Genomic DNA, 15,000 nt, shown 5'->3' on the forward strand with positions numbered 1-15,000 from the left:
AGTGCTGCTACTCTTGTTGACTATATTGCACTACTGCAACTCCTTTTCGCGCTGCTACTACAGATACTAAAATTATTATTGTTGTCGTTTAGCTCTCATCACTGCCACAGAATTAGTCGTGGGTTACCACCAAATACGATTTAAAAAAAAAAAAAAAAAAAAAAAAAAAAAGGTAAGTCTTAGATGTATTTCCTAACCCAGTGATATATTATTTGTGGCTCTATATACTTCGTTCCGTACGCCCGTCACTTGATCCGACGGGGTAAAGGTTTATATATATATATATATATATATATATATATATATATATATATATCTTTCCAATTTTATCCGACGGAAAAAAGAAAAGAACTAACCCTCTCAATTGATAATTTTTCGTCTTCTTTTCTCGGTGTTGAATCTCTTTGATTAATTTTGACGGGTATATAACATCTCTTCCTCAGTTATAAGGGGATCTAAATGCACATATGTTGATTGGTTTGGTATATATTTTGTTTGTTTTTTTTTGGGGGGGGGGATTTTTCTTTTTTTTTTTTTTTACGGGTACTTGCTAAAAATCGGAATCGTGCAGGTGTTTTTTTTTTTTTTGTATGCGTGATTCATTCATTTTCATAAGGAAAATATTAAGTTATTTTTCAGAGATTTCTTAAAATTAAAAATATAACCTTAAGGGTTTCTCTTTTGCTTCCCCCCCCCCTTTTATTTATTTATTTTTTCTTTATTTGAAAAGATCGAATTTGGTTTTGATAGTTCAACGGATACCTTGATAGTAGAAAAGAAATGAAATCACGGATTGCGTTTAACTATTGTTTTTTTTTTTTTTTTTTTTTAGCGCAATAAACTCGTCTGACGTCTCACTAGTTAGATACGCATTTTTTTTTTTTTCGTTTTAATCGAAAATATTGTATATTTAATAATAATAATAATAATAACAAGACGCTAAATAATAAGAATAATATTTTGCAAAAAATACCAAAACAAATGGAAACCCAAAATGAAAATAGCGGTCGGTGTTCGTAGTTTCAGTTTGAACATTCGTTTGTTACCGTCAGTCTGTTTTTAACACCAAATTTTCGTTTACATTATTTTCGATATCATTAACAACCGTTACAAATCATTTAATTGTTCAATGCTGCAATATTTGATTCGTGTTTCTTTGCCATTTTTCTTTTTTAGTTGTTAAACTGATTAAATGTATTTTTTTTACGTCTAAGCCATTCTGTCGTTTTCAAATCGCCCGACTTTTTAACAATCAATGAATTAAACAAACAAACAAAAAAAAACAGTTTTATTTTATTTTTAATAAAGTAGTTAAAAAAAATTATTTGCGATTTTGAAGACAATATTTTTTTATTTCACAAAAGAGCGTAAACACAACAAATACTCTTCATTTTTCCCGTCGTTTATGAAAAAAAAATACGGTTATCGGTACGGTCTCATAATTTAAAATTTTTTGCATATGATTTTTTAATCATATGCAAAAAATTTTAAATTATATTTTTAAATGCATGCCTAATTAAGCAAACGAAATCATTCATGATTATGAATTTCTTATACATATAAGAAAACATTTTTAAAAAATATATATATATATATATAAAAGTACAGGCGGACCTGAACGAGAATCGCCCCCTCTTCAGTGTCCAAGCAATAATAATCTACTAAAAAAAAAAATTTTTTAAAAAAAAAAAAATTTAAAAAAAATGCAAGTTATTCTTAACATGGGGAGTTTATTCCGAAAGCCGTTCTTACATGGTGGAGGGGTAATTCTCGTTCAGGTTCGCCAAAATATATACTAATGCATGCAGTCTTCGAAATGCCCAGGTATAAAGAGCATATTTACCCTGCATCCTTAATTGATGTAATATCCCTATTGAATCAACGATTAAATTTATGTACATTAGTTTTATATTGTCGATCTCTCTCTCTCTCTCTCTCTCTCTCTCTCTCTCTCTCTCTCTCTCTCTTCTATATAAGCTCTACCTCATTTGTTGAGCTTTGCATTATCCCGATTAGTCTCCTTTTAAAGAATTTCTCTAACTCTCTCTCTCTCTCTCTCTCTCTCTCTTCCTATTTGTACACATGTTGCAACACGCCAGAAAAAAAATGACAACAAAAATGTTTCGAGGTTTCCTTTCACATCTCCCCTTTCTTCTCACAGAGTTCAATAATTCGAATTCGACTCTCGAAAAATCATAAGATCTTGCCGGTCAGATGCAACAACCCATTGACATATTTGTTGCATCTATTAGCATTCATTTTTAAACTCGGACACAACGCTATTCAGTCATCCCTCCCCTCTAACGCGCCCCTGGCTCTGTCGTTCTGGGATCCCGATTTATTCCGATGTAGCATCTCTTTTTAAATTTTAATTATTTATTTTTATTTATTTATTCATTTATTTACTTGCAGAGATAAAAAAAAAAAAACTATTTTATTTCTGGTAGCATTTTTTTTTTAAATACGAAAAGATGCAAACATTGTGTTTTAGCCACACACACACACACACACACGCGCACACACTTTATTCGTTTTTCTTCTTGATTGTTGAAATTTTTATTAAATAGACATTCAATGAAACGATAGGAGAAAAAATGATAAACACAAGACCTTTGTGATCTATTTGCGTTAAAAGAAACCAGTAAATATTTAAAAAAAAAAAAAAAAAGGTGCTTGTGCAGTTTACGGACTACTGAAATAATAATGCTGTTATTTAGAATGTCATTCTTAACATGGGGAGGGTGATCTTTGTTAAGTATTATGTACTTTCACCTAATAATTTAATAAACAGGAGATACCGTAAAAAATTGAATTTAACTTGTAAATCCTATCAAAAAAAAAAAAAAAGCACAATAATAAAAGCCGGAATTTACGCAAGTACTAAAAATCAATTTAAAGCAATTAAGTCTGCTGTAAAAAGACACTGAGTAATCCGGATATGTACTGAATTCCCGCAATGGTTAAAAACGCAGATTATTTTACTCAGTTCAATGTTTACGGTGAAGTAAATTGCTTTAAATTTCTTTTAGATGTTAATTTTTTAAACACAAGTAGATCACAAAAAAACAAAAGTTTTTTTTTTTTTTTTTTTTTAATTTCCAATTGTATTTCCTTTAAAATAATTTATGTAGGTAATAGTAATAATTACCTTGAAAATTATATTTTAAACTATGGGGGGGGGGGCAGCTTCGCCTGGTCGTAAAATATGTTTAAATATAAATTCATGCCAATTTCGTATTTATTATTACAGAGCCAATTCTCTACTGAATTATTGATTATATATATATATATATATATATTGAGCTGATGAGCTGTGAAACAGCGAAAAACAGTACTGTACTGTACTGTACTACTGTATGTGGATATGACTATATATATATATATATATATATATATATATATGAAACAATATTTCAAAAGTCATTTTTTTTAATATGACTTGGTGCCATCAGCTAGAATAGACACCAAACATTTAGCGCTCCAGCCGTGTTTTCTACCGTTTGAGCGGTCGATAGATACATAAAAAAGATTTAAAATTAAACCACTTCAAGCTATGAATTTGCGCATGCGCAAAAGTAATAGAAATATGTTGGCAAGTCGAAATCAACATTTTGCATTTCAGCTTGCCAACATATTGCTGAATCCTGCACGCGTTATGCATACATCCAAACAAAGATTTTATTCGTTATGAATAGTCCTTGGTGTATGCTTAGTATTTCCTGATGATTTCAGAGTTATTCTACCAGTAATTTAAGAGTCGGTTTAATATTTAAACACAGACGCACACACATGCATCTACTGTTTTATTTATGTAGAAGAATAGTTTTCAGTTAAGTGTCCGGCTTTAATTAAAATTCCACTATTTTAAGCGGTTACGTAAATAAATTAATAATAAGTCGATAGCAGGTGGCTGTTGCGATAACACGAAATCATGTACAAAGGTTATCGAAAGAGGTGGAGAGTACTGGAAATCTGGGAAGATTTTTTTTTATCACTCAGATTCCAGGAATCCCACAAGTTGTCTCTATTTACAATGCCTCCCCACGGGACAGAGTTAGACACCAGGGTCGTTGTTTAATGTGGAGAAAAGGAACAAAAATAACAATTGTCTCAGTCATGAAGGATTTCTCCTTCAGTAACAGAGAACAAGAAATTGAAGTGTAGCATCTGAAGAACAGATACTACACTTTGATCTTGACTCTTTGCAAATCGTAAATAAATGCAAACATCTTAAATTTTACTTTCACGGGTAATTATTTCTTGGCATTATTATTCTGTATACTGTAAAATAAAAAGAAAAAAAAGGCATAAAATAGCAAAAAAAAAAAAAAAAAAAAAAAAAAAGAAGGAAAGAAAACTGCGTAGGTCTACTACTGAACTTCCTAGCATCTTCCGCCATCGAAATGTGAGTGGCGTAAACGGAGAAGCCTGTTCGATTTCTTCCGGGTAACATCAAAAATGGGGGCATGGATGCATACGGAAGCAAATAAACGTAGAGGGGTTTATTAGTCTCATACCTACCAATACGTGATGTGGCATAAGGTCAAGCCAACGCTAAAAAGGTGAGCACTGTGGACTAGTGGCGTGTTGATGCTCGGGACCAACTCCTTCATTGAATACCCCAAAGACCCAAGTATGTCCTAGTACTGAGATATATTATGAGAAAGGGAAATGGTTGGAACATCAGTCATCACTAGATGCTTCCTCCCCCGCAATTTGGATCACCGGGGTCATGGCCACGGCTCCGTATCTGCACACCACACAAGGGTATAAAAATGACCATGTTAGAACACGGTTCCCTGACGAGGACGCCTCAGGCGATCGGCAGCAAGCAGGAGGCGGTAAACCATGGGAGGATGGCCTCCAGTGCATGGACAGAACATTTTTTGCAAGATCCCGTCATGAAGGCCATTCATTCAGTGTGAACATTTATTTATAGAATCGGCTAGTTTGCTGTGAAGAGGGAGATCAAGGAGCAACACGTCTCCTCATCCTTCTGCTCTCTCTCTCTCTCTCTCTCTCTCTCTCTCTCTCTCTCTCTCTCTCATCCTATCCTCTAGGGCGACGGTATTATTACTGTACGAGTTGATCTTTTTATTCTTTTATTTAGCTTGATCGTACGATGTGTTATATAGAAATGCACCTACAGTGTTAAGGGTCGCTTTGCAACGAAACTTTGAGCTTTGTTGTTTTTGTTGTTTTTTTTTGTTTTTTTTAATTTTTTAAAACTTACGCTTTCTTCCTAAAACAACCAGTCTTTCCCGAGCGTGGGTGGATGATTGAGCTCAATGGTGCAAAGTATTGAAGGACTATTTACATAAATCATCAACTGCAATAGCACATGTAATAATGCAACTACTGCAACCATTGTTGCTGCTACTACTGCTTCACTGCAGATGATGATGATGACGATCCATCTATTAATGCAAATGCACCCGATGCTACTAACTAATCATGGGTGTGTGCGCTTATAGCAAGCAAGCTACTCAGATGCGTTTGTGTTTCAGTCTTAGAAGAAATTCATCAGTCCAACGGTCCATTGTAGTTACTCAGATAGACTCGATCAATGTTTCTGCATAGCTTACTTGCCATAAGTATATTTTATACTACTATTGAGATCCTCTTGCTCATGCATTGAGTACTATTGTACGAAAATAAATATTAATATATATATATATATATATATATATATATATATATATATATATTTATGTGTGCCTGAAGTTATTAACTAATATAACACATATATATTGTGGCTACACTTAGAAATTTGGTCAAGATCAAAGTGTAGTATCTGTTCTTCAGATGCTGCACTTCTATTTCTTGTTCTCTTTCGGTGGAGGAGAAATCCTTCACAACTGAGACAATTTTTATTTTTGTACCTTTTCTCCACGTTAAAAAACGACCCTGGTGTCTAACTCTGTCCCGTGGGGAGGCATAGTAAATAGGTACACTTAGAAATTATATATTGTGTGTGTGTGTGTGTATATATATATATATATATATATATATATATATATATAGTCTAGCCACACTGCTAAGTGATAGACGACCAAACAGCTGTCTGTGGATATATATATATATATATATATATATATATATAACTTACGATCGAGTATGTTGATGGGTTTTACTACTATTGATTAGTCTATCTGCTGATGACTTTATGAAAACTCCCCATTTTCGGGATGAGCACTCTTGGTAACGATATCAGCCACTACTACTTTATCATAAATGCAAAGCTCTTTGTAAATAAACAAATGGAGCACTGTGGGAGTGGCGATCAATGTTTATATAAAGCATTGTTGGATAGCATTGCCTCTGGCGCTGATCCTGTAGTCTATTGAGTAGAACCACACTGATAAGCTGTGATACAGCAAAACAATCTGTCTATGGATGATATAATATAATTTCTAACTAGATTATTTAGTAAACCTTCAATGAGTTAGCTGTAAGGATCCGTCATCAACCTGTAAATACTAGTACCAGTGAAATGGAGCTGAATTTATTCCTCTCTCTCTCTCTCTCTCTCTCTCTCTCTCTCTCTCTCTCTCTCTCTCTCTCTGTATGTATACATAATTGACACATGTTTGAATAAAAATGAGAGAAGTAGGTGTGGGATTAGTTGAATGGACTTCATCGCTGAATATGAAATCTGCTATACCGAATTCAAATCCCATCTGATATAGTGTAGCTATTTATGCACGAGTACCATTAAGAAAGGTATGAGGCAGCAACTTCTCTTTGACTGTGGGTACCAACCAACTTGCATTCAATTAATCGCATACAATAAATTGTCTACCATAGGTATTGTGTTTCGACGGCATTAAATCTTGAAAGAGATGATTTGCAGTAAAACAACCAACACTATGAACACCGTTTTTTTTTTGGTTTTTTTTTGTTTTTTTATTCATATGAGTTGAAAGCAACGGGAAATTCGTGGTTCATTTTTTTTCACCTTGGGGGGGGAAAAAATATCGACTATCATGTTTTAGCATCTCCGGTTTTGCTTTTGCATTAGCTAAATTCTGTTACAAAAATAATTTCAAATTATAAAAAATAAAAAAAAGTATACAGATGGATGTAAATCGATCCAAAACTTTCATTCGTTTAATACAAAGAGGATTTGCTAAGATTTTTAAGGCAAAAAAAAAAAAAAAAAAAAGGATTTATATTCGACAGTTTGAATGCTTACAAATTCCTATCAAATTTCAAGAGCTCTGCAATAATTCATTCTATTCTTTAAGTTGTTTAGCTAATTTTTTTTTTTTTTTTAATGAAAATTGGCGTGATGTAACAAGAACGATGCTTATTAGCCTTAGTCTTGAAAAGACCAAGGGTATAGATGGGAGGAAAACTGTCAGCAGGAAGAGAGTTCCACAAACCTTGGAATAGGAAACATACATGGTCTGATAGTAAAGAGAGAGAATAACCTCGAACGTGAGAAAGTCCAGCGCAATAGAGAAAACCAACTTTACAAGAATCAGAACAAACTGACAATGATTCTAATAAAAAATGTAACATGCAGCCGAGATTGAACTCACTACATGAGTTTGTAGTGTAATTCAAATCTTGCCCGTAGCTGAATACTTGATGCTTCGCCAGGCCTATCAGAGGTATTTTTTATCATGACGCCATCACTAGATGGGTTGCCTCCCACGGCTTAAGAGAGGTACATCTACCCATGAGAGAAAGATAGACAACGCTAGTTTCCCAACCTGGTATTTTACCTTGCAGTACATACAGCGCCTCGACTTCCCAAATGGTCACCCCTCTGGTACTGGCCGGGCTCAACGTTGCTTAACTTTGGTGATCTGGCTAGAACCGGTGTGTCAGCGTGATTGTGCTGTGTGATTCTAATATATGACCTCTAAAGATTTGGTGAGAAACGAAGACTAAGAATATCTAGAGTCGATTTATCTTCAAGAACAGGTCATCCGTGAAAATCTCAGGAAGAAAATGGACATGCCTACGATTGAAAGACACGAGCTAAGTCTGAACGGGATTGAACGAAACAAAGCATTTCTTCCACCCACCCCCAATCCATAACTGAATTGAATAATATTGTTTTATTTCTTTTTTATTGCAAAGACAGGATGTGACTGTCAGGATTAGTCTTAAAAAGACCAAGGCTGACATATTTCTTTCTATTTTTATGGAAATCGCTCCAGACAACCTGTGAAGCCACTTGATGTAATGAGTTAATAAGAATGAAAGATGATTACTGCAAAGACAGGATATGACTGTCAGCCTTAGTCTTGAAAAGACCAAGGCTATAAGTAGGAGGGAAACAATAAGCAGGAAGAGAGTTCCATAAACCTGAAGTTCTTGGATAGAAGCTGCAGAAATAGGAAGCTGTATTACAATCGGGTATCATAACAATGAATTGATGAAGACCACTAGACCAACGAGTCAAAGGAGCTGGAACAAAGGAAGCAGTGAATAGATCAGACAATTCTGAAGAACACATGCCATAATAGAATTTATAGAGCAGAGTAGCAAAATCAAAATGGAGAAGCAACATTAAATATAGTTTGTTCACTGTAAATATGTATGTGTGCATTTTTATCCGTATACACCTGTGTGTGTGTGTGTGTGTGTGTGTGTGTCATAAGGTCAACTGGGCCTTTGTTCTGTAAGTGCCTGCCCATTGGCTGATTAGGAAGGGAGCGGTGGAAACTAGGAAGCTGATTGGCTAAAAATTCAATAGAATAATGCATATGTAAAAACGTGAGACTACAACAACTTTTCGCATAAGCCTGAGGAATCATAGTGTGGATGAAAAGCGGAATATTCTGTGTAGCTTAATTGCCATATATATTTTTCTAACTTACTATATGTATATATATATATATATATATATTTCAGAATTTGAGAGATTATATATAATTATTTCGATAGCCAAACAACGTAACAGCTCACAGGAGCCATGACAGCCAATTAGGTCCATTACACAGTTGGATTTCACCGCGGTTTGCTTGATCTGTGTTTGTTAGTTGACTTTCTTGTGTGCGGGGCGTTTGCTCAGTTGACACAGTGCTTGCTTCGCATGCAAGAGGCTCGGGTTTCGAATCCCAGGTTCAGATATGTCTAACTGATGAGTCACAATGAGGGCGAAACTCAAAGCTTGGACTTCCAGCTTTTTGGCTGTCATGGCTCTTGTAGGCTGCAATGTTGTTTGGCCATGGAAATAATTATATATATATATATATATATATATATATATATATATATATATATACAGTTTTGATATTTATATTTCATTTAGAAAAAATATAATTTTCAAAATAAAAATTTAATGTTTAGGCAAAGAAGACGATATTTATATTTAATTTCTTTAATCCATGGATTTTCGATGTAGGCTCATCTCCTCAGAGGAAAGCCATTAGCAAAATATGAATTCTGGTTTGATTGAATTTTGCTATTCAGCACATACATAGAAAAGATATTATAAAGATTAAATCCCTTTAAGGGACATAGAGAAAGAAAATAAAGGTTGAAACAAAAAAAAAAGATTTTGGTATCTGAACGGAATATTAATCTTTGAATAGAATAGGATGGTGTTATTAGGTTCCAGAATTAATCTGTGATCTAATTTATCTCATTATTCTGAGATATATATACCGTCTCTACAGCAAATTAGAAAAAGGGTCAGGTGAGGTTTCAAAAAAACCAGCACATTAGTTAAAGAGCACTCTGGCGTACAAAACATGCTTGACCAGCTCCATTGGTAGGAACGCCTCAGATGATTAGCTATAAATTAAGACCCTCCTTAGAGAGAAGCTAAGGATGGACTTTCTAGAATGGAACAGAGCCATACCTCACTCTGACAACATCACTATCATCCTGATTTCATATGTATTTGTGTGGATGCATTTACTCTGTTTTTTTGTTTTGTTTTGTTTATTGTTAATAAGGTGTTACTACTTATCAAGACCTAAATGCTACTCAAGGATAAAGGTTGTGATGGTCAGGTGGATGGTGAGACAACGCCATGATGATTGGTAATGATGGTGGTGATTGTGCAGAATGCTTATTTAAGAATTTGTTTACATTGGACTTCAAACCAACCATGTTTTAGTCAGCTAGAAAGCAGCCACATGCTACTGTGTTCCACAGACAAGCAGTTCTATAAAAGAAACTTTGCCAATGGAAGTTTTGTTTAGTATTAAGTAAGGAGAGAGTGAGTTGTAGTTTGACGACTTTTCTTATTGGGAATGTTTTTCTTTTGGAGGGGGGGGGTCATAGATCGAAGTTCAGTCGATCACCTGCTATGAAAATAACGCTAGACTAGAAAAAGGCTAGCAATGTCTTTTCTGTGAGAAAGAGGTAGTAAAAATGATAAAAGTGCCCTCTAGATTTTGAAGTCGGTTTTGTACTCTATTAAGGAAAGAACAGGTACTCTGAGCAACACCTCCTCACATGTGACAACAGTACTCCACATTAGGACGTATTTGTTTATTATACAGGTAGATGATTAGATTAGGAATGAGATACTTTCTGGGGCAGTAGAATGATCCAACCGTTTTTCCAGTGACCTTGACAATGGTTTGGATGTAAGTGTTCCATTTCAGGTTTGGTGTGAAGGTCTGTCTTAAAAGCTTCCTCAAGGCAGGAGCTATTCATTTCAGTTGGAACCGAGTGAGACACCTAATTTTTTTCCATTGGAAAATATAACTAAATTTTACAGGTGTTTAACACCTTGGGAAATGAGATACGATTTTATTAGCCTTTTCTTTTTTTTTTTTAAGAAACTAATCTCATGACAAAAATGCTAGTTCATTTGATTCTGTTCTGTAGAGTTTGAAGAAGTACGGCTCACAGCACTGGAACTAATTGCAAGAGGGACCTTTTTTCCTTGATCACCGTTTTGCTCCATACGCTTGCACGGCTTTTGCTAACGGATGTTTACTCATCAAGCGTGATCGAAATACTGACTACTTTATCTTAAAGCTTGACCCTTTATGTTCAGTACCTTAAGCCACGTGATGTAGCGTATCTCGTCCACCTCTATCTGTAGAGTTCGGACAATTGTGTGCTCACAGTGAGGAGGAAAGGGGAACCACCCACCAGATTTAGATTTAGTTAATCCTAAGCTAATTGAATGGTATCTTTTTTACAAACTAATCTAGTTTCAAACAAATTAAGAAATTGATTGTATTAAAATCGATATTTTTTTAACATCTGTAAAAATGTTGTTGCTTCATATTAAATCATCATCATTAAATCGAAATGGTGTTTTGATCAAATGCATGCCTTCTTTAGGCATTCAAAGCAAAGGGAAGAAAAAGCTGGGGGGTTTTTTTTGTTTGTTTTTTTTGTTTTTTATTTGGGGGGGGGGGCACATGTACCCCCCTCCTGTCAGTTTTTTTATTTCCGTCATTTTTTCCTTTTTTTTCAACAGATTATCAAATCGTCACAAATCTACCAGATAATCAAAAAAAAAAAAATCAATATTTAACAATTTTTAAGGGATGCTATTTCTAATACCACGTTCCAGTAAATCAATCCCCCATTTTGGAAGCATTGATTTTTTTTTTTTTTTTTTTTTTTTTACAGTTAAATTTCGCAAATTTAACCTTTTTGTTTTGTTTTGTTTTTTAAGCAGTTTGGCCTTCAAAAAAGGATAAATCCACAGAATTTGGCCACAAAAAGTCGATGCTTCTAAAATAAGGGGTCAATTTATTAGAATATTGTATTAGAAACGGAGCACCCCCTTAAAAAATGTTAAATATTCATTTTTTTTTTTTTTTTTGATAATCTTATAGATGTGTGACCATTCAATAATAATTAGCTGAAAAAAAAAAAGATGAAAATAAAAAAAAAATTACAAAGGGGATATTGCTTCCATACGTGCATCCTTTTTATTTTTTTCAATTTAAAAAGAAATAATTTAAGTAGTTTAAAAGTTTATCGGTTTAATATTTTCACACAGACACCCACACACGCACATACTGTTTTATTTATAAAAAAAAGAGGAAGTACCTCCTACTTTTTTATAATACTCCCAGGAAAACTATATAACCACAGTTTTTCTCCCTCTATGAGAAAATACCAACTTGTGTTCAATCAATTGTATACAAGTAATATTTTGCAGTATATTAAACCAACTGAACAATTCTAAAGTCTATTATAAAAAGATCATCCTCATCACCATCATCATCACTTTAATGCCTGTTTTACATGCAGTCATTATTAATATCATATGAAAAAGCTGACTTTTAACGATGCCATATAAAAAAAACCTTTGTCATATTGCAAAATGAATATGGAAAAAATTGAAAGGCGCCCACATTACTGGAATAATAGTTAGAATAGTTGCTAATTGGCTAAGAGATTGTGGTTCAGGCCTCTGTGAAGTCATAAGCCCGGCAGTGGCTTTGTTGTTATTTGACATATGTTTCTGTTCAGTCCTAGGAGGTCTACCCCTCCCCCTTCAGCCTTTACCTTCTCTCCGAAAAGGAGGTTGGTTTATTGTTGAGGCATCCTTGCCAAAGGAATGGCGATAGTGCTTTTTTTTGCTTTTTTTTTTTTTTTTTTTTGTAGGACAATGCACAGTATCTGGTGCACTGGTGTTTCTAATCCCCCATTTGAACTTGTGTCTAACTTCCTGAAGCTGGGGGTAAATAAACTTACCAAAGATGTCTCTCAGCTAGACACTCGGCATTATAAGGTGAGGATCAAGGATAAGTGGAGTAATCCAGGGAAATAGTGGTATCCTCTCCTACATCTCTATGTAGTAACCAATGAAAAAGAAGTGTTCGGATTGTCCGTAACTATGATCGATCAATTTTCCAGGTAATTTTGGAAATTCTTTTACATGAGTCCGCTTGCTTCTATAATTACTGGAATGATGAAGATCTTCCTAAGATTCCAATTTCTTTCCATGTTGTATAGAACACCATGGTATTTTCTCTTTTCTCTTTCAGCCCTGTTTAACTCGGCATCATTGGGGACATTAATTTCTAAGTTTGCTTGTTTCTCCTTCTTTTCACATACCATTATGTCAGGTTTAATAGTTTTGTTTTCTAAGTATTACCTGTTAGAATTGCATTGGAAGCACAAGCGCATTGTAGAGCCTGAGTTTCAAAGCATATGAGAAATCTTTTCTACTCTAATAAATCTTCTGAGATGCACTTCTTATGTTAGGCTGTATAAGAGTGTTAACTTTGGTCAAAATCGAACTGTTCCTTCTTTAATGGGTTTTTTTTTTATTATCAATTTTTTATACTTATTGGGGGCATTCTAAGACAAAACTTATGTAAGAACACTCCTAAAGTAATTTATGATTTTTTTTGAAAACCCAGCTCAGTCGTTTCGGAGTCCACAGGGAACAAACTCTCACACACACACACAAAGTGCCTTTTAAATAGCAATATAAAGATAATGGCTTGAATTAAAATTTAAAATGCAGACGTCAAGTATCATGGTTCAATTGTGCTCTAAACAGAAACCTTCATTTCAGATGCGCCCTTTGTCTCATCAAAGAACTTGCTCTTGATTTTATACGCTTGGCCCTTCTGCTTGTGCGATGATAAAACTTTTCAGACGTATTTCTGATGTTAGGTTTTATGAAAGTGTTAACTTTGGTCAAAATCGGACTGTCCTTTCTTTAATCTGATTTTTACAATTATAAATTTTTGATACTTATCGATGACATTCCAATACAAAACCTATGTAAGAACACTTCCAGCCACATAAAGTAAGTCTGTGTGAAATTTTTAGTTTAGTTTTTCCTTGTATAATTTGATACATTCGAAACTGAAGGTCTAAGAAAAACGTAATTATCAACCTTTTTCAACTATTGTCAAAATAACAACTTGTGTTCAATATTTACAATCAACTTTTACATTTTCCTTATTAAACTGAATAATCATACTAACTCACCAAAAACAATTATGTACAAAAAGAACACAAATATGAACATAATCCTTACCTGACTTTATTACATTATCAGAGCTGCATTAAACGATGGAAGAAATATGTAACTCTGGGTGGTTGCTATGTAGAGAAAGATTATAACTGTGGCAAGGTTCGTTGCTCTATTGCTATGAGAAATGGGTTAGGGTTATTACCTATTGAAGGTCCCTTATATTTGTTGTAGGTGGATTAATGGCACAAAAAATAATCTTTATGGGAACGTGACATGAATCACTACCCTCTGGTCCCTGGGGGTACGTAAAGTTAACTTTTACATCCTCGTTATTAAACTGAGTAACCATGCTAACTCACCGAAAACAATTATATACAAAAGGAAAATATGACGATAATTCTTAGTTTTACTTTATTTTATTGTATGATATTTGCACAAAATATTTTAATATTGTTCTATGCTAACCTTTCCACCGTTAGCAAAAAAAGCTATACATCACTTTAGGTCTGGGTTTTTTTGTTTGTTTTTTTTTCCAGACAAGGCATGAAGCCACTTGATATAAGGAGCTAAAAAAAATAAATAAAGTACTACTTCAAATTCAAAAATTAGCAATGATAAGTATTAGATTGATAGAAAACAAAAAAAAAAAACAGCAATTCTTTCCTCTTTGTCGGAATCATTGCACATGCAATATGATGACTGAAGGGCAAAATAAGGGAAGCGAAAGTTATGTCGAAAGTGTTTCAGCTTCTACTCTCCTTACTCTTCTACTTTTTTTCTCAAAGCATAAAAAAGTTGAAATCGTAATTACTATTCTAATTGGTCGAGCATTTTGGAGGTTATCAGTTATTTTACCGGGAAATTCTTTCTTTGATTTTTTCTTTTCTTTTTTCTTTTTACTCTTGTTCACCCCAAATATGACATGTTGCCACTTGGATGTAGGGAGCTACTATTTGGGACCATGTCTACAGGGAACTATGTGAAATGAGCAAAATGTCTGTTCACACTACATTTAAACTTCTACATGTTAGTACAGTCAGGGAAGCAGGAAACAGGAAGGGAATTCCAATGCCTAGCAGTTTGAGGGATTAAACTATTAGAGGAGAAGGCTTTCCGGAAACTAGGGA

At 34.1% G+C, this 15,000-nt stretch overlaps 1 protein-coding gene across 19 annotated transcripts in view; it reads left to right on the forward strand.

Annotated features, from left to right (window-relative positions):
- Nucleotides 1-15,000, forward strand: part of LOC145283718 (complexin) — a 665,844-nt gene that overhangs the window by 233,832 nt on the left and 417,012 nt on the right. For 6 of the 19 annotated variants that reach the window (XR_013868721.1, XR_013868722.1, XM_080132761.1 and 3 more), the window contains exon 1: nucleotides 1-172. This exon is cut by the window's left edge. The exons of the other annotated variants lie outside the window; for them this stretch is intronic. The gene's annotated coding sequence lies outside the window, so the exon portion shown is untranslated. The remainder of the gene's footprint in view (nucleotides 173-15,000) is intronic. 19 annotated transcript variants of the gene reach the window in all.

Source organism: Euprymna scolopes, chromosome 8, assembly GCF_053919585.1.
Source record: "Euprymna scolopes isolate OS-2025 chromosome 8, ASM5391958v1, whole genome shotgun sequence".
Taxonomy (NCBI): Eukaryota; Metazoa; Mollusca; class Cephalopoda; order Sepiida; family Sepiolidae; genus Euprymna; species Euprymna scolopes.